Genomic DNA, 21,620 nt, shown 5'->3' with positions numbered 1-21,620 from the left:
ACTACCTCCAGATCGCGTTAGGATAAGATAATGGTTGACCCAAATAACGCTCTGACGAAGCTAGGCAGGATCTCGTTCCCATCTAAAGCGTTCTCAGAAATTATCACACCGTTCCAGATTTGTTTACGTTAGATCGGATTCTTGCAGATATAATAGCAGAAATTTGCATTTTCCACTTCCTGTCCGTAATCTGTTTGTGCAGTTGCTAATAAAAATATCTCTAGTTAGTGACAGGAAATATTCGGTGACTAAATATCCAACAACCAGAAGCTCTCCGGTTCCTCCGGCACGACATTTGTTGGTTCTTACCGAGAATCGCCAGTCAACCGGACACTTCTCATTCTTGATCCGGTTCCCCGTGCGTCCTTACCGTCGCTATCTTGACGTTCTGTCGTGACTCCTTGAAAATTCGGTAGCCCAAGAACGTCCCCGCACGTAGGTGCAGTTTAGAGTCGTATATCCTCGCCGGTTATCTGAGCCCGGGGATGCTACCGTCGCCGGACCCTCTCATGGACGCGCGTTGAGCCGTACACGCACACGCGCACGTCTAGAAATGCGGGGGACTGGTGTCGCGCCGGGGTTTACACGACGTTTATACGTGTTTATGTAAACGCCGCCAGGTCCAGCGCACACGTGTTGCTGCCGCTGCTGCGGTTGCTGCTGTCGCTGACAACCAATCTCTCTCCCAGCTTCCCTCGTCGTCTCGCTCGTCGCACGACCTCCACGATCTGACCACCTTTCTCCCTCTCTTTCTCTCTTTCTGTCTCGCCTGTTGTAATCCGGGGTAGAGAGATCAAGCTCAGAGATTTTCAGAAACTGCTGGCATAAAAGATAGGGGCGCCATGGACTCGGTATGCCCGGTTGTTCGTCTAGAGTTACCAGGGCCGGTATCCGGCCAACCTATCACTTCCAAGGAAACCGGTACGAGGACACAATCGGTACAGTTCTCACAGAATTCTTTGCGGCATTTTTGTGGTCTGAGTTTCAGCACGATGCGACCGATGGGCGGGTTGCCAGATTATGTCGGATAATCCGATCGTTTCGTGCGGCTAATTATCCTGGAATTTATATTAGAAGTTTCTTCTTTCTCAAGTGATTCTCGAATATGATAGAGTGGCCATTTGTGGCACTGTTCGTTCAATGGACTAATTTTGCAATCGGTATTTTACCGTGCAGCTTCTTTGCAAATGGAATCGCGATATTTTTTTTTTTAGGCGGTCCGGTACGGCCCTGGACGCGCGGAGAGATTCTTCGCATGCAAAGTACATCGTATTTATTCGCGGAAGGTGGCATTTTTTCGGGTTAACTCGTGTGTATATAGTTGTCACGGTATAAAGTATCTTTTGCACCCATCTAACCGTAATTGTATATCTTTGTTACGTAGGAACCGTGTCTCTGCATTTTACGCATTTCTGAAAATTATTCGACCGCTCGTAAAACTTTTGCTCGTCTCAGTTTAGATTGTGAAATTAAGACTGTGGTATGCGTATACTTTATCGAGAGGGACCCAGTCGAATAGAAACTCGATTTTGTATTGATACGAAATATTTTCCATTGCTCTATCATTGATTTTGCTATGAGCGTTTAATTTTCCCAAGACATATCTTCTCGAAAAGTTAATATCGAAAAAAATGAGGATTTTTTTACATTCCAAACTGATATAATTTAATTATCATACAATAATTATATTATGTAGTTTTCTGTGCCTTGCATTAGTTCCACTTAATTGAAAATATCAGATTGCCGAGATTCTGACTTGCGTGTTTCTTTAAACGCTGTTACAAACATCGTTCAAGGACCCTCAAGAGGGATCAAAGATCCTCATTGAGGCGAAAAGTACACGCGCGCCCTTATATTTTCTCGAGGGGTACTGAAAGTCTCGTCAAGTTTTGCGCAGTGGCACTCGTCGAAGAAGCGTGCAAACAGACGCCGCGCGCCGGCCCCGCGTGCTTCAGCGCGGCTCGAGATTTTTAAAGGAAAACGAAAATAGGCCCCGGTGGGCTTATGCACGGGTCAGAACTCAGCGGCGTGTTGTTATAGCTTTGTACACCGGTGCTAAACGGCACCGCAAAAGGCAGGAAGGAAAAGGAAGGAATGCATGTATGGATGCACGCGGACGCGACAGAGGGCTTGTTAGAGATCCATTGTCCGATCTGGGAGCTTTTCCACGTCGAATCCGTCGATGAACCCCAAAGGCGCTTTCCGCCTCGAATCGCCGAGAGGTCGTCAACATTTGTAATATTTTCACGACAGCCAACGAAGGCGAGAGAGTCTCGAGGGATAGGAAAAATGATAGAAAGAGAAAGAATGTTCGCTCAAAAGGAATTCGAGGATTAGCATTTTTCGGTTTCGAGAATCGGGATGAATTGTGTTTCGAGAGTAGCACTATATATGTATATACACACACACTGCTATTTTTACCGCGCCTTCTATTTTTGCCTCTTTTTTTTCTCGTCCGATAGTATTTCAGGCTATTCGTGCCTTTGGGCCATTCATTGCAATATCCCGTGCCCCTTTGTATCATGTGTTTAATATACCGCTTTCTCCTCTTTCGGACACATCTCGTCATCCTCAAGGATCGATTTTTGCGGGCGTGAATCGATGATGAGAGTGTTTCAGTGACATCGTTTTGTGTAACTTTCACCTATCCGTTTGTTGAACGAAAAACTGCGCACAAGTTTCAGTTCTGTGCGAAGAAAATTGCTTTTTAGGAAAGTTTCGATTTGCTCTCGTCCGCATCCTCGTATCTCACCCTTTCCCCTTTTTTTCATGGATAGTCCTGCCAAGTACCCTCGCAGGCGTCGAGAAGGAAGTTCATGATTTACGTACGGACAGGATTAAGTGGGGAAACCTCGCGCGACGGATACTTGAGAGAATATAAAGACGAGGGGATGGCAGAGGAAAGGAGAATACTGGAGAAAGAGCAACTAAGAAGATACATTAACTTTGCTGCGGTAACGGCAAGTAATCTTGGAGGAATTTCATTAGACACTATGCAAAAAAAGAACTCCCTTCGATCGCACGAAAAATTCTTTTTTGTTTATCAAATTATTTTGTTTATTAAATGAATGTAGACTAATAATATTAATAAGACTAAATAAAAACTTGATATATAAAAATGAGAGAGAGCAACAGTTCTCATATTTTCAGAATATTATTTTTCTAAATATTAGGGTAGTGGTTTTCTTTCTTTTCAATTGTTGAATGTAATATTAATTTAGTATTTTGATATGAAGCTACGTTCAAATTGAATAAATCGCTTGTATCAGCAAGGATTAGCGCTAATCTTTTTACCAACACAATAAGTTTGTGTTAAAGAATACCATTATAGGCTTGCAAAATCACGCGTACACGATCGTGATTTATTGTGTGCGGTAACCGGAGCGGCTTAAACAATGTTACGCGAGTACGAGGAATGCCGAGTTAAATGCACTTTAGTCACGGTTAATTTGGTTAGCCGACGTTTAGTCATTAATAGACGCTGGCGCGGGATCGATCGGTATTTATTGACGGCCGATGATTCGACGGTTTTTCGCGTCGATATACTATGTATCATCGATGGATCTTTCATCTTCAGTTCCCCTCTCGCGGGACGGAACGTCTCGAGAGAAAGAGTGAGAGAGAGAAAGATCTCTCTCAAGCACGGCGGAGCATTCTCTTCAGGGCCTACTCTCGTGTGTGGGCCAGTTTTAGGCTTATTAATGAACGGCATCGAGCCCTCTCTCACTCTCTCTTTCTCTCTCATCTAGCGATTAGACGTGAGGCGTGGCGGAAAGATCGCTAAATCAGATCAGGAGACGAAGTGAGTCGCAGGTATATTACTCTGGCTTGGACGGACACGACGACGTTGCAGGTTAGGTTGCAGCTTTCCTCAACGTATCTAATTTTTATAAAGCTGAAATGTCTTACGCGTTCTATTTTGTGAAGCGCATGCGGCGATCGAATAAACGGTTTATATAAATTTCTTGAAACAAATTAGAAAAGAAGAAATTGTTTCCAAACATTTCTGATAAGCGCGCTCATCATGAAACAGTAGGGTACGTATTATAAAACTTTTCGAAATGGATTCCGATGGGAATTATTCCCTATAACTAAATAATTTCATTTGGAATCCATTCCGAAAAGTTCCATAATACTTGCCCAGTAATGTTCTTCACAGACATCTAAAGATCATCGCATTTGATAATTCGCAAATTGCTCTTTTTTATTCAAATTCTGTTATCACGATACATATGTATATGAGTATAACGGTTTCGCCATTACATGGAGGCGACGTTATGTCGCGGTCGACGGAAAAATGAATTTCCGGAAGCGGGTGCCGAAACCGTCTCGACGTTAATATGACTGCGGTGCGCCGCGCGAATTTATTTGCGAATCGTGATGGCCGCGCGGGGGTGAGAAACGAGGACGGGAAGAGAGGGAGGAAGGACCCATGGCGGGGTGGACGGTGGGGACACCGGGTGGCTGAAGGTGGAACGGCCAGGGTGGAGAGAGAGAAGAAGGACCGGGAGAGAACATAATGTTTCCCACAGCGCGCGGAGTTGTATATTTTATGATATGGCGAGCAATTTGACATCTCGCGCGAGGCATAATTCACGCCCGTGCGGCTCGCGCGCGTGCGTGTGTGTATGCGTGAATCTTTCCTCGTCTTCCCTACGCGCCGTGTCGTATCGCGCGTCGCGCGGGCGCGGGTTCGGGACGTGCACGCGTGTGTACACTGAACACGCGCGTGCACGCACGCATGAGGAATCGCCCCACGCACGCGTGTGTGCACACACGCACTCCGCGCGGGACAGGTACGCGTTGCGTCCGAGCACATCGAAACCATTAGAGGCAGAGGCTCTTCGTAAATATAACGCGGGGATCGGCGAAACTTACCTCTCTCTGCATACACGGACGTACAGACGGTGCGTGTATATACACATGCACCGAGAGCGAGAGGAGAGATGCGAAAGAAATGAAAAGTAGAGAATGGAGAAAAAAAAGAGACGGGCGGAAACAACGCGAGCGAGAAAGGAAGGAGAACGGCGAAAGAACGAGAGGAGAGAACAACTTTTACGGCGTCCCATCTAATATACACAGCACGCGTTTGACCCTTTCTCTTTTATTTTATATTTTGTCATTGCATATTATCAATGCGAACCAAGTTCATGGTTTTCCAGCCGAAACTTTATGCATTCGTTTAAAGCACGCAATTAGATCTTTATGCGCACACATTAAATACTTCGTAGTATTCGTGTCTCTTGTACGTATGTTCCATGTGCTTTCCGTCTCGAGTACTTATTTTTTTTGCAGCGGGTCTCTCTCATGCAAAACTTCACATTTTATACAAATAATTCTTATTCACACAATCGTCTACGCACGCGTACGCTGACGCAGGCCTCTTTTTTATTGCTGATACGCTGTTAGCGTGCATGCACGTCGTTTCACGGTGCGATTTTATTTATTGAGACTTTTCACACTTGTGCGTCTCGCAAAGATAATTTTGCTAGATTTGCGCAAAAACTTTGGTAACACTTTTTTTGCGATAGCAGTGATCGATAGGCGGCGTTAAATCTTCTAGTGAATGCACATGGGATAATGCAGAATGTTTTTCCACATGCAATGCTCATGCGCTCTATTGTTGGCTGTTGTATGAAAATAATAATATACATATATTATAATATTTAGAGTTACTACCATTCTTTTAATATTTGAATGCGTAGAGATTATATCTTTTTCTTTTTTATTATTAGAGAAGATTATTATAAATAAATATCAGATTGCAAATTGCTTTTTATTTAGTCAATATAACTGACATTATAATAGATATTTTATTTGTTTTATTTGTTGATAATTTAAATAATTTAAAAATTAAAGCCTAATTTGTATAACACAGCAATTTTATATACATGTATTAGAACCTGTTATTAAGAAATTATTGATGCCATTTGGTTGCAATAATTATAACATTCTTGCGCATGAAGCATCTATTAAATGGCAATTAAATGTAGAAATTCAAACAGCTCTTGAGCTCTGTAGTGTGCGATGCGCGTACTGTCATGATTTTCGAATAAAATATTGCCTGTTACATGCCCATTTATTATTCAACGGAATGCTATCGTTAAAATTATTCGTATGTAGCAGGTTGCATATTATGTTCTGTATAATTGCTGAGCAACTTATGGTGATGAAGCAATTGCGTGTTCAATCAAATCGCCTGCGACACATAGCGATTTATAGTATGATTGTGGGACGTAAATTTGTATTATTACGTTGCGCTTCATACGTGACGTTTAGCATCGTTGCAATTTACACATTCATTACTCATGTAATGTCGCTACAAGTTTTCGCGCAATATTAATTTTTTTTAAAATTAAAAGAACAGATTTGTATTTCTGTGGACGAGAAACTTTTGGTGAATTCGCGTGCATTTGGTGTGAAAAAGTTTTAAATCTTAACTCTTCTTTAAGAGAAACGTCCGCTTATGACACTTTTGGACGTTCGAATCTCAATTCGTCAGAGTTTCTTATGAGAAAATTATAACGTGCCACATGGACCCCTGATAATTTCCTTGGTCGAAGGTACACGGCGTCGGGTTACGAAATTAAATTACAATAAGGAATGGGGCTGGTGTGTCCCGACGTCAAAACGGCCTGAGACATGTATCCGTATGATTTTTGACGTGGCCCTTTAGGTCAATCCCCGACATGAGTCCGTGGGACAGGAGGTTTGCCCGATCTTGCCGGTAGATTAGAAGAGAAATTCGAAGTGTCCATATACCCATCGGTCGTATAAAAAAAAGATTTACACCTATTTATAACAGTAAATGAGACGTGCGTGCGACAGAAAATGTGTGCGTGCGCGAGCGCGCGCGTGTGCAATGTGTGAATGACCATCTATTAAAAAGAAATTTTCAAGCATTAAGCGGTGGATGTTTAAATAAAATTTATATCGCACATACTGTACCATTATACAGCACACACACACACAATACGTCTTTCAATATTAACTACGAATATAACAGAGGTGAGGTTTTCGTACTTTTCAGTAAAAATTTTAGAACGCGCGACAAACGTGAAAGAGACAGGATATCCGCCGATAAATCGTACACACTCGCATTGCCAGCATTAGCAGACATGTGTTGGCTGAATCTTGGCTTCCATCCATTTCTTTGAAAGAGAAAAATTGCCAGTGAATCGAGTCCGATATCGATTATACTATACGTACACAATCAACGCGAACTCGGGGAATAGATTAAGCGTCAATGACAATAGTAATGCTCATCTAATCTCGAGAGAATTAAATACCGTAAGAATTTTGTCTCTATAATGTCCAGCCGTCCAGCGGGACGAAAACTCGGGCGATTTTCCATTACGCGGGTGAGTTACGAGCTCGCGACGGCCGTTAACGAAACGAAACGGTGACAAATTCGAGCAACAATAGGAAGTCGATCTCGCCGTGCGAAGTCGGAGTCTCACGGTCAGGAACCGGAGGCACAAGGTGGACACGCGGTCACCGTGGGTATATACGCGAACGCGTTCCTACATCTGCCTGCACTAACGACCTATGTAAATGTTCTATCTGTTATCCTTGTCTCTTATCATCTTTTCCTCCTCCCCCTCCTCCTACTCCTCCCGCATCTCCTCGACGACGACGACGACGACGACGATTCCACCGTGGACGAAATGGCAGAGAGATACAAAGTGGAAGTGAACGCGGGGGAGAGAGGGAGAGGAACGTTGCGAGGCAGAGACGAGGATACCGCGAGAGAAAAGAGGATACCCGAAGAGGAGAAGAAGAAGAGGGCCCAGCATTCCAGAGCCCGGTCTCGACCCGCGACCCTCGCCCCCTAAATCATCCACCGCAGCTAGGCCGCAATTCCGTTTTGTTTTCTCCGCTTCTCTGCTCGTTCCTCCTTTTTTTCCTCCCTCCGCGTTTCTCTCTTTTTTTTTATTTATCTCCCCCCTCCCTTTTTCGACCTTTTCTACCGGACCACGGAGACAACCGACCGACCCTCCCCCTCCTCCTCCTTCTTCGTCTTCTCCTACGTCCGCCAATGTTCCTCCGGCGCGTTCTGACGGGAGAGAACTGTGGGAAAAACGTCGTAGACCTGCGCGACCGTTACGAGGGTGACGGGCCATGATAATGAGCCTTTCGTGAAGATTCGACTTGATTTCTGACTCGGTCGACATATTATTCGAGAAAGAGATCTCGTCACGTAGTCATCAGCTTTTGCGAAATTTTGGTGTTCGGTAGCAGAATGGAGTAAATCAATGTAAAATTAATAGAAAGAGTTAGGCCCAAGTTAGGTATTATAGTATTGCAACATAAGTTCAGATCGATGTCAGTCATAACAATAATAGCCTTCCAAATCTCTATTTTATCTACTGTTCGATTTTAATTTTTTTTTTATATCTTGAAATATGTCATTAAACATTAAAAAAAAAAATGCTCGTTTAAGGGATAAAATAATTCTTTGAAATTTTGCAGCTAAAATCTTTCCTTGGTAATATTCTTGAAATTATTTATTATATTGTGTTTATACTGTATCAGTTGTATTTTACAGTCTTAGAATATTTTTTTTTCAAAGAAAAAATATTGGCATGAAATAAGTTTTTGTTAGACATTTCTTTGGCGTTTCGACAGTTATTTGTATCAATTTGTCTTTATATTAATTTTAGTTATATGTACTATAAAAATTAATTAGCGAAGTAAAGCAAACATGAAAGAAGATTATTATTGCAATTAGAAAATGGGAAAGCAACGATACAGATAAGATCATAAGGTAGTAGTAGAATAAGAAAGATGGAAATGCTGAAAATAGGAGAAAGCGTGAGTAGTTAATTAGTTAACGAAGACCGGCTAATTAGTGACGAGTGAATATATGCCTATTCGTACACATACATTATAATACCCATTTTGTGGACGCGCAAAGATAAATTATATGCACAACAATAACCGCGATTTGAAATCGCCAATATTTGGTGCCGAAGTGATTAGTCAAAATTGTAACAGTCTCGTTTCTTTTATACGCACAAATGTAGACAATAAATTATGTAACGCAAATTTTTCGGATTTACGGTATGTCGTACACTATATACAATAGCGATTGTATTAAAGTATATGCCGTATCCAAAATCATCTTAATTAAGTTTAATATAAGTAACGCAAACCCACGAAAAAAGGAATCGCGGAAATGCGGAAACGCTCATCGTGACGAACTTATCATGTGCATTCGGCAAACTCCCGATGATCTTGGGATCGTATATAACGAACAAGGAGCATTCACGATCACGCGAGACACCGTCGGTTTTACACGCTCGCCGCTCGTTGACACGCAACAAGCCGGGCGTACGCGCGCGCGCACGCCCTGACACCGACGCCGGCATTTAAACCGCACGAAAGTATAATGTTACGGACACTCGATATTTTCTCGATGATCGTCATTGTACGACGGCGTCTTTAACGTACGCGGCGCAGAGGAGGAGCACCCAGCATTATATCGACGGGGGCTACCGTACCAATGACGGCAGCCAGCGGCAAAACTCGGGAGTGATTTACCCCGTCTTCGGTTACCCGCTCGCATTGATGCGCAACAAGAAGCGCATCGTGAGATGCCCGTTCCCGTATAAAGAGCTTTCCACTGGTGCATTTCGCCGTTAACGCTCGTAGGGTCGCGAGCAGACTTTAATGACCGCTCCATGTGATTTGACCCTCCGGCACTTATTGCTACATAAAGTCGAGAATTGAATCCGGAAGATTCCGAAGATAATTAAATATGAGATATCCCAAATATATATTTTTTCACTTTCTTTCTACATTATAAAGATTCCTTGACCAGTATAAAGCTAATTTGTTTATAACTTAAATTTAAAAACGTCATCTTTCTTTTCAATTTTTCTACATATAACTGCAAATATTTCTTGATGAATTTTTGAATTAAATTCTGTTAACGTGAGATTTATTTGAAGATAAATAAAACTGATCTCTGTATCTTAAAAAATTTTTCAAGTTATTAATCTCTCTAATTTTTAAGTTGTAAATTAAAGAAAAATTTACTAAATGTTGACCAAAGCATCTTTTTTATTTTATCTTAAATAGTCATAGGAGTGAAAAATGATTCAGAAATTTTTGATTAATTAAAATATTTCTTTTAGAAATATTACGGCCTAGCAAAGTAGACTTTTTGTTGCCTTCAGATTCCACATTTAAGGTTGATGAAATAAGCGCAAATGCTTGGATTTACAAGCTAAAGTTAAACGCGATTTACTATAAAAAAAAACATTTGTCCAATCAAATCAGGTTTGTTCGAGTACTGGATATCTCAATCTTCCGAAACCTTAATAAATCAGTGATCGCGCGGTTGTGTAATCGCTCAAAGAATACCACGTGCCCTCGAGAACGGAGTATTTAAATCATTCGGCAAATATATGCCCGCATTCTGCAGCATTCAGCGCTTTGCGTTGAACGATAAATTCGATTCCGATTAAACTACCAACGCGGGCCGAAAAAATATCACGTGCGAGCGGAGGCGCCTGTATACGGCCGCTAATAAACGCCGGAGCGCAGCGGACTTTTTCAAGAATGGCAACATTAGCCCGCGGACGTCTGGCTACAAACAGAATAATATACAGTCGCTTAGCGGCGCGCTTAATGCTCCCGTACTATTTTATAACAGTGTCGGTTCGCCCGGTCCGCGAGCCGTACCTTCCAATCTATATCCAGTCGAAAAACGGAAAGGAGGGACGAGGCGGACGGGGGTGACCAGTAAGAACGGAACGAAAAGGAGCGTTTATTCCGAACAGAAGAGCGGAGCGGAGTTATTTTCTTGCCGAACAGCTCATCCCCCCCGGTGGAAGATAACCAGAAATGTTTGATTTCTTTTAGCGCCCCGCGCACGCGGGATATCTCATCCCGCTTTTGCACCTACGCATTTACGTCAGCTGGCGCGAAACTGCGCGCTCCCGGTGAGGGAGCATCTCGAGGAATTTCAGAATGCACGATCGTAATTTATCCCAGGCAGGACAGGTACATTACGCTACGTTCGCGCCAATCGAATTCATCGGAGGCAGTGCGAGGGTGATTTCCGTTTCTATAATTATTCGTAACGTACGGTCGCTGGATGGTCGTGTATCGCTGAATACTTTTGGTTAAACGCTTTAAATCGCGACATTCCACGCAGCGTCGTTTTTAATGTTATTTAGCTACATACAAAATTTGTAGGCATAATGAAATTTGTATGTTTCCTTGCGAACGTTGTAATCAGAAAGTCAAGAAGATTGTCGCCAATCAATCATCTTCTGTTGCGAAATGTGCGTTAGTTAATTGTGAGAATATTATTTGATTATCTATTATTTGCTGGGTAATCGCGTAAATGATTTACAACGATTTTTGAAGGATGACTACCATTCCGAGAAAATAAACGATGCGTTGACGAGCGTTAATATTGCTGGGAGGCGTCTGCGGTGAAGGTAGACACTTTTAATTGCTGCGAATGTGTGTCGCGAACTGGGTTTGGTAGCCGCGACATTAACGTTAGTTGGCAATTACGGTCCCAAAAGCGTTTCCGTCAAACTGCTACGTTAATGAGAAACCTGTTTGTCACGTTGTGAATTCCTCAGAGAAGCATTGTACACACGCATACTAATTGCCAGTTCAAATGTAAATAAATTGGTATCAGTGACAGTTAATCCGAAATAGACAACGTGATGACGAGGAAATCTTTCTTTTTATGAAAAATCACAAAAATCAAGACTTAAATCTCATAACAATATAAGGCATCTCGGATGTAGAGTGCAAAAAGAAATAAAATTAATTTATAAATTTTGTTATCGTATGTTGTAAAATAAGCGACATGAAATTGTCCAATCCAAATACACACGAGACGTTAATGATGGAAGCAATTTTGTGCATGCATCAGCGAGCGCTCGTAGTTACGGGAAGGAATAGGAAGCGCGGCGCCTCGTTATTTTTTCAGCTGAGCGATCAAGAGACCAGCCATTACCAGCGTCTATCGCCAAAGAGTAGGCACGCGTGCGTTTAGAGAGGTAATTAACTGGCCCTGTTTTCGGGTTCGGGGAAGCCACTCGCGTGCCGTTCGATTTCCTACTAGTGCTACCTATATCTATTTACTAGCTGCATATATATCTACATCCCGGATACCCGAGCATTGACAATATCAATTTCCGTTAACAAACGGGTTTCATTGCGAGTTTCATGTTTAATGGTGGCGTTCGGTTTTCATCTTTCAAGCCGAGTTTTAGTTGTTCCGGTCTTTATTGATTGTCGACACTATTAATTGTATTAACGCTCGTTTCCGGCAAATCAGAGGCAGACTTGGTCTTTGCAAACACGTCACTTTTCAACATTCAATACTCTAATTATTATCTTATTAGAATGATTGCGTGGCTAGAGGAGGACGAGCGTGGCCTATAAGTAGACAGCGCACTGGTCTATTGAGCCAAAGAGGTCCCGGGTTCGATTCTCGATAGAGCTAGAAAATTTTATTCGCTCGTTCTCCTCTCGGAAGGCAATGGCAAACCACCGAGAGTATGTCTTGCCACGAGAACTTCTCTAAAAAATTGCTGTTCGAAATCGGCGTTAAACTGTAGGTTCCATATACAATGTGTATAATCCACGTGCACAACACATGTATATGAAGAGAAGTCACCACGCTCGGACACGAGTAATAGGACTTGAGAGAGAGAGAGAATGATTGCATCAATGTTTGTTTTAAATGATTGATTATATGTACAATCTTAGAAAGATATAAGTTATTTAATAGAAAAACAAATGAAACTGATATTTTAAATAATTTTTTTTGAATGAAATGATAATATACAGAACTAATTTATGAAAAATTGTTTAGTAAAACACGAGTTTTAAGACGAGATAATTTAATGCGCACAAGTTTATTACATTTAATTACGTTTTTAGTAATGATAATAACAAAGAAATAGATGAAGAGTATATTTATTACAATTATTTTAAGAATCTACATGCAAAAAATTTCCAACTTGCATCAGACTTTATTACTTTGATAATAGATGTATGCGGTTCAAACTTCACCGGCAGTATATGCAAACCGTTGGCATGTTAATCGTTATTTGATTACTATTTTTACTGTTTTTAGTTTCTCTGCGCGCGTGGGACATGAGTTATGCAATTTTTATAGACCGTTGCGAACTAAATTGACGGGTTAAGGGCGCGCTTTCGGCACCCTCGTTGGACCATATAGCCGAGATCGTTAGAGCTTTCGTAGGTGAGAGAATGCCAGGGGCTACGACTAAAAGTCGGCCTGACGACCGGGCACCCGCCACTTTTGCAACAAATCTTTCTGTCTAAATCAGTTTCGCGAGAGAGATAAGTGTTTCGGCATCGGACCCTCCTAACTTGAAGAGGTGAGGGAGAAAACATAAATCAGGCCTACTGATTCAATACGTCGAGTTATCTATGCGATAAAACTTGGGATATGGCTACAGAGATGTCTAGATTCACTGAGTTCATTATGTAATACGATATTTAAGATACAAAGTATATATAGAGATATTTTATATAGAGTTTATTAGTGAGATTCATGTCAGAGATGACTTCAGTACTGAGAGATAATTAAAAGGCTCATGTACCGCAAACATACAATTTATTTTTTTGCGAGAAATTGAGCTCATATTGCAAATTTCTCGGCTGATATGATATAAGATAAGTTTGTACAATCTATACATTAGTCTACAATATTTATAAATAATGTACGTTTATTTTCGTAGCCTTGATCTGGGCTTTGCTTAGTCATTTCTTGGACTTCGTTAGATTTATTTGAAAACAATGTGTTATGGAACTCATCGCGAATGTGAGAATACAGTGAATTTGTCAGCATATCATAATAAATAAGGTTCGAATATATTCTACAGAACACCATAATTTGCGGGCGAATTACCAAGATTTTTAAACAAAACAAACAAATATCCTAAATTATCGCGCAATCCATTTTTATTTGAACCGCGTAAATCGCTGTGTTCTAAAAGAATACAACTATCTTGACATGAGAAATGGGAGGTAGCTTCAATTTTCACCGATTAATCCTTCGTATTATGCGCGCGTGGCGGATAACGTCGATTTATCGTGATCTGTTCAATTATCTATCTAGCGATGGCGATTCGTTCTTCGATATAAAAATAACGGGAATATTTCGAGTTTCCTCTTCGCGCCTCTCGCCTTATATTTCACGCTGTCAAAAGATGAGCGAGCGCGTCGTGTCGGGCGATCGATGAAGGTGTGGGCGGTCAAGTAACAAAGAGCGCGGTATAAACAGGAACGTGGGGTGGTTTTTTATTGGCGGCTGCTTTTCGAGGTGCAGGCGCGAAGAACTGTCTCGCCCTTATCGACCCACAAGCCTGTCCATGGACTTTTCCGCGTTGTTTCCCGTGCCGACGATACTTGCGGTGATTCATTTTGCAACACGTGAAAAAACACGGTATTGCCGTGATCGAGCATTATTTTATCTGGCAACATGTGCCCTCTTTTTCACGCTTACATTCTTTTTTTTTAAGAAAACACGGAGCTTATTACCGTTGTCTATAAAAGTTAAAAAAATTATCACGGATTTTTATTCTCGAAGAGCTTGTTAATGTTGAATTTTTTACACGGAGAAAAGGTCCAGAATAAGATGGTACGATTTTTAATTCAAAACTAATCGATACGTGGGTTACTGAATTTTTGATGATTTTTTTATTTCGAGCTTTCGTTTCGTTGGCAATGGCGTCGGAGATACGCGACGATCTATCGATCTTTGTCGGGCATTCTCGAGAAATATCGCGGAATTGTACATATCTGTCAACCGTAACCGTCCGGAGGATTGCGGTCTGATTTCACGATGCGCGTTATCTCCAAATCGAATTTCTCGATCCGATCGAGGTGTGCGCTGGCTGCTCGTTTCGATCGATCTTCCCGACAGAAAGATTCCGATAAGTCGTCGATATGATAATCTCGCGCCCGCATCGTTCCTCTGTCTGACCTCGGTGCAATGCCGCTGTCATCGTTCCTAGAAGTATCGCTCTTGGTATTGTTACGCAAAACGCATAAATTCCGAATGGTTTTCTTTCGCGAAATCTCACCTAAAAAGGTTTACGGTCTATTAACTTCGCGCACACAGTAGGTACTGCGCCATGAATCGACTCACGCCTTTTTTGGTGTTTCATAAGCATTTCGTTGAGATCAAAACGAAATTTACGCTTAATCCATTGTATAATCAGTTTTTTCAGTGCTGTCGTCTCAAGACAGAATAGAACTGAGATCTATGTGCAAGGAGATGTCCAAACTTGGTTTTGCAGTATAGTTATAGCAGACGGTTTTGTAGTAAATCCAGAGAGAGAGAGAGAGAATCAGACACAGTGATATACTGACACCGCTTAACCCGCGTCATTAAATTCCCTTAAGCTAACCTTTAAGGTTCATCAAGTTTTCTTAGCTTATGTTTCTTTCTTTCATTAAGTTCTTTAACCTTTCCGCTGTCGCCTATAAATTTACAATAAAAAAAAGTTCTGTATATATTTTACCACTTTTTTGATTTTCGTAGACAATATTGGGTTGGCAATTTTTAATTTCTGATATTATTTACTCGATCTATCGAGCTATCTTGAAATTCGTATTTGATTGTATCAGGACGTGGTTCTTATGTAACACGTGTGTCTGTCTCAACAATTTTTCGCTGTTCCACGAATTCGCTGGACCTAATTCATCGTCTGTCGAGAACTTCTGAGCCATCGTTGGTTTTATCACGCGTACAAATACACCCGGTATACATCGGCGCTGCCGATCGCTGTCGATTTCCAGCCGGCGGCCTTCCACTTGAGCAAATATCGTCTCACGCTTCGGGCAACGCTTCTCGTGTGGCCCCGTACTTCTCTTCTCATAATTTCTCATGGTCTCTCTATCCGATCCGGTTTCTCTCTCTTTCGTCTTATCGTCCTCCCTTCCTTTCCGGTCTTCCACCGTCTTCTTCGAGAGACGCACCCCCTCGCCGACGTCCCGCGAGGCGGACACGGGCGAGCCACCAGCTTCTATTTTCCCAACGTCGCGTCTTCCAGGGTTTACACTCTCTCCGTTGTGCCCCGACGGCGCAAAAATATGGAGTACCTTGGTCTCTCCGCGCCTGAAAGTAATTGCCTGTACATTGGCGGCGACTCACAGCATCGGTAACTCCTCCGGATCGGTAATTCCGCTGGAGCCATTTCAGGAGGCGACTTCCGGCAAAATAGTAGCGCTTCTCGGCGATATCGTACGTCGTACCGAGATACACGTGTGCGTACGTATACAGAATAAAATAGAGGTATCCTAACTTTTTCATAAACATTCGATAACAAATAATTAACGATTTTGATATCGCTCAAATTTATCGTACATCCATGCTTACGTGAATCGATATAATAATTAATTAGACGTCAATTTTGTTGAAAAAAATATTTTAACAGTGCTCTCGTGGCTCGTCACACTTGTAATGTGTTAAGAAAAGCCAAAATGTTGGAAAAGTTTACTCCATAAAAATCGGCGAGCTTGTCGTCGCTCTGTTTATCATCACCGGCGACAATTAAGGGATTAGCAGAACCGGTTCGCATACTTTCTTTCACAGGCGAGTCGCGTCGCAGCTTGAATAAGTAGCCATTTACTCGCCTGCGCGTATGGCCCTTTCTCGACACGGTGGTTCGCCCCCTACTTAACGCTTATTCCTCACGTCCCCTCGACGACTCATCCCGTATCATCCCCCTATTCTCCGCTGTCTAACCCTCCGAAAATCCTGACCAATGGCGTACAAGCTGTGGGATCCATTGTCGATCTGACCAATCGTTGCTGCCCGTTCCACGCACACGCGAGATCGGTTTCACGCATAACAGACTATTCTTTGCACTTTTTTTTCCACCTTCCCTTCCCCCGTCCGTTCGCCGCCCTCTCCGTTGCAGGAAAGGGGCGAAGAGGACTATAAGCTGCTTTAAAATGCATATCGATTTAGCCTAATGACCGACGCCGTTCCATCAGGTCGCATCTGCGGATTAATAGGACAGATCGGGGAGAGAACGTTTCGACAGCGCGCGCTTTATTTCCCAATCGCGTGGCGAACAGATTGCGACCGGTCACCACAGTTGCTTACCTTTTTCTGCGTCTTTTCGCGAGTATCCGTAATAAACGGCAATATTTTCAGTCTATACCTCAATTCGCCGTATTGTCGTACAGTTTATGGTAGACTGGCGTTCCGATGCCGCGACTCGAAATCATTTCTATGCTAATGGATGCTGCGTTCCATCGATCATCGTTAAACGCAACGTCACCAAGTCCCGTACTAGGCTATTTGCGCTTGAGATCCTTATGATGTTGAAGCACGATATTACAACATTATGATAATATAATCATAATATATTAATATAATTCTCTACATGAAAAACTGATTATCTTCGTATGTTATACAACAATAAAATGTTTAGGGAATAAGTTTAAGTTGAGTATTAGAGTTTAAAATATGTTCTCTCATTGGAGAACATAATTAAAGACAAAAATACGAGAAAAATATGATCGGTTATGAATTAATGCCACTAATGCAATAGTCGAAACAAATATGAATGAAAAAGAATATAATTATTTGTATTTAATATCTATTACATTATATATATATATGTAATAAACATTTTTTATTGATAATAATTAATATGTATATAATTATTTGCTAGCAATGTAACTAAATAAATGAAAAAAAGAAATAGAGAGATAGCATGAAAAATCTCAGAAGTCGATTTTTTCAAAGAAATCTTGTTTATATATTTTGTTTATATAATGCATATATTGTATGTACATAATTGCGTATAAACATCATAATTTACATATTTTAATTTCAAGCAATAACTTCTCAGATAATTCCGAGTTATGTGTTCGTTTGTCGATTTAAATTTATTTCAATTCGTTTGAATCAAACAATAGCGGAATATATGTGGAATATACACAAGAGAGAAATATTTACGGTACCACTTGAGTGACAGAATAGTGCTGCCAAATCGTATTTACGTATTTCGACGAATAGAAGAAGCGAGAAGAGCAGGAGAAAAAAGGAGGCGTAATAAAGAGGCGTATATGATGTGTGTATACGCGCGCGTTCACGAGCAATGTGTGAAAACAATGTGTGAAGCCGTGCATGGATCGAGGATTGTTTCTCGAAAAAGCTAATTTATTTCGACGAGGGAGTCGCGAGGATTGTCGTTGCCGTGTATGCGAATAGAAATGAGTTTTCATTCATCTCGGCGCCTTTAATCGCTTCGAACAAAGTTTAAACACATTTACGTCAGGGTGCCAATGTTGCGTTTTAACAAATTGTATATTTTTGAATATTCTGTTTACTTTATATTTATCGTTATTTTTTTATATAGAGAAAATATGTAGTTTATTGAAATAGCAAAATGGAATATTTTCAAAATTAAATTAAATTATTACGTGATTAGATAGACAAGGTATTAAAAATATGTATATCAAATTTGATTGCAAAGTATTTTATTTATCAATTACTAATCTGAAAAGTATAATTTTGAGAAACATGGTTGTAGTTTGTATTGAAAATTATATAATGCAAAATTTCGTAGTTTTGTCTTCTTGTTAGTCATTGATATAGTTTATATAGTTGTTGTTTCGTTATTTGATGCATTTCTCTTCTTGATCAGTCTGACTCTTTTTCGCTGAAAACGTTGCTCTGCTGATGTTTCCAGTATTCTAAGTTTTGCAGTATCTATTATATATCGTTTGTCCTCTTCCATGTGATGCTTGTGACAAGTATTGTTCGAATTTTTGCGGTATCTTTATATCGTTTATCTTCTTCCATGTGATGCTTGTATGACAAGTATCGTCAATTTTTATTTAAAAAACTTATATTATTATAAGAGGCAATTATTGCTACCTATAAAAATACATGCAGTGATACATATTGCAATTGGCGGTAATGTAATTTTATTTTATGTTATTTTTCCAAATAAGTGCATTTAAATAATTTTGAATTTATTTTGTTATTATTTTGAGAAAACCTTCGTATGTAGGATGGTTTGCTAGTCAATTTTCTTTGAATTGATACACTTATATCAGTTTAATTATTTCTGAATTTTATATGAAGGTCTTTCTTGTTGGTTTGTTGATTCATCGATAATCTTTTTTAGAATTTATTTTACATTAACGAACAATTTATTTTATCTCATTATTATATCAAAACGTGCGATTAGAAGATTAATCAGATTAAAAAGCATAGAATGTTTCTACGCACTGAAAACGAAAATCATTGGTTTGTAATATTTTACAAACATAATAAAAAATATATAAACTTAAAATGCATAAATAATAAAATATATAAAATACTAAAGCACGTACATATATATACATATAAATTTATTCGCAAATTAATTTTGTTCTTTTTTTGTAACTTTGTAAATATTGAAACTTTAGATATAAAGTTTCAAGATTATTTCCAAGATAAGAACTTTTAAACAATACAAAAAGACTTAAATGTTTACTTTGGCTTAAACCCTTGAAGCGCTCGATAGAAGACAATAGTTGTTATAACAATATATATCCCAATCTGCGACAGAGGGTGGCACAATGTCGATCTGGGCGTCCCAAAGTGTCAACTGTACCGTTGAGAGGGGAGGCCATGGGAGAGAGAGCTCACACTCCACAATGGCGTCGGAAGGGTGGCGTTTGTTATAAATGAAAACGAAATTTAATCACACGTGATATACTGCCCCCAGCGCACGGGGTGGATATGACGATGAGCGCACGAATTCGCATCGTGTGAACGAAAATACGGGCACCTGCGACTGTTGATGTGTCTCCGGACGCATACCCCCTATGCGATTTCATTATTAAAAGTCATTAAGAGCGGGTGGGTGCTCGCAAAATAATATATATATCTGACATGTTACCGCATGTGTTTCTAGATTACGCGATGGGGATGATAGATTTCTCTAAGTTAGTCAAGAGTTGAAATTACTGGTAATATATTTTATAATTATATTTTATTTACTTATTTTATTTACAGTAGTCTTTTTTCTTTAATTTTAATTAAGGTCGTAGAATAAGTTAAGATAGATTATATTAAAGATTTATGTGTAATTTTTAAATTATTATATCAAGAAGAACCAACAAAGTACTGTTATATTATTACTGTATTATTGGTAAAATATATTTTTAATTATGCGGTTTGATACAGACTATTTGTTCAGATATTTGTGAGAATTTAATTTATGAATTTATATCTTATTTTACTTGCATAAAAGATAGATAAGTAACATGCAATTAGAATATTAAACAGAATACGAGAAAAATAAAAAAAATATTTTATTAATGTGTAATTGTTACTTTGGTTTATGAGCTTGTAATCACTAGACTTGTTTACATTTAATTTTTGAACAGATATGATTTTATATTTTATTATAGGTTATTTTAGATTTTTTCGTGCAGTGGCACTTTCAAATTAATAATTGTAAATTTTTAACAGCGAATTGAATTTTAATCACCTTGAGAAGTTTATATTGTAATTTAATTTATTTATCTACATTTTCGATAAACAAGTAATAACAAAGAAAGATTACTTTTGAATTATTAGTTTTAATGAAATATTTCATTAGCTGTTATAAATGTTCATAGGCTGCTTAACGAAGACGAGATAATTTTATATCTTTCCGATTTGTTTTTTAAGTGGGTAATAATATAACATAAACTATTGTAGTTTTATTCACTTTATTTATTTTACTCACTTTAATATCCTGCCGTATGACAATATAACTTCCCGAGTAAAAAATAAATAAGAATATGGCCAGTGAGTGGTCAGCAACCAGCTATGTCTGGTATATTTTCTACTCGGGTTACTGTAAAATAATTATAATAAAAAAAAGACACATAGGCACAAACACGTGGAAAACAAACTACACGATGGAATTAATAACTTTAGAAAGGAATCCGCTATATAAAATAGAGAAAGAGAGAAAGAGAGAGCAGCAGCTCAGCAACGACACGGCTAACGCCTAGCATTTAGCCGTCGCTTCGGCCAATGGGACGCTCGCCTGACGAATAAATATGTAAATACAATGTCCAGCGCGCCGTAGGCATAAAACGACACGATATATGGCCCGGTAATTTCTTAATTGCGCCCCGAAAAATTCTTGTCATCGTAAACAGCCGGTTGATTATATTGAAACGGCTCAAGGCGCCAGGGGCGTCTCGTGGATGAGACAAGCGAATGGAAAAGAAATAAGAAAACCACGGGATAAAGAGTAGAGAGACACAGCGATATAGTAACTGCCCGATTATTTATGCGATTCTAACGGTAAGCTTGGCGATCTCGCTTGGTTGAAATCGAAACTAAGCTAATGGCACAGAAAATCTCCCCTCTCTTTGTCCGCGTAATCTTTGCGACGTAGTAAACGGTCGGTTCCCGTATTAATCATTCTCACGCTCAGTCGAGTTCCGGCGAGAGATTCGAGAGTGACTCACGCCACGAAGAAGTAGCTAGCTTATGTGGATAATTTATGCGATTTGAAGGGTTGCGGCAGATCTCGAAAACGTTGCTAATACTTTCCAGACACCGAGATGAATCGGTTCGTGGAAAGGTCATTCGAGATTCC

General features: G+C 40.0%; 1 protein-coding gene and 1 long non-coding RNA gene across 3 annotated transcripts in view; one reads left to right on the top strand and one right to left on the bottom strand.

The window, feature by feature from the left end:
• LOC143907182 (uncharacterized) overlaps window positions 1-21,620 on the top strand; it is a 148,380-nt gene that overhangs the window by 56,134 nt on the left and 70,626 nt on the right. The gene's annotated exons all lie outside the window — the stretch shown is intronic.
• The window catches only part of LOC143907301 (uncharacterized), a 31,134-nt gene that overhangs the window by 7,577 nt on the left and 1,937 nt on the right, over window positions 1-21,620 (bottom strand). The window lies entirely within an intron of this gene.

Source organism: Temnothorax americanus, unplaced genomic scaffold (assembly GCF_048541705.1).
Source record: "Temnothorax americanus isolate GAGA-0224 unplaced genomic scaffold, ASM4854170v1 Scaffold8, whole genome shotgun sequence".
In the NCBI taxonomy this organism is placed as follows: domain Eukaryota; kingdom Metazoa; phylum Arthropoda; class Insecta; order Hymenoptera; family Formicidae; genus Temnothorax; species Temnothorax americanus.
The sequence above is the reverse complement of the archived record's forward strand: the minus strand, read 5'-3'. Positions and strand labels throughout refer to the sequence as shown.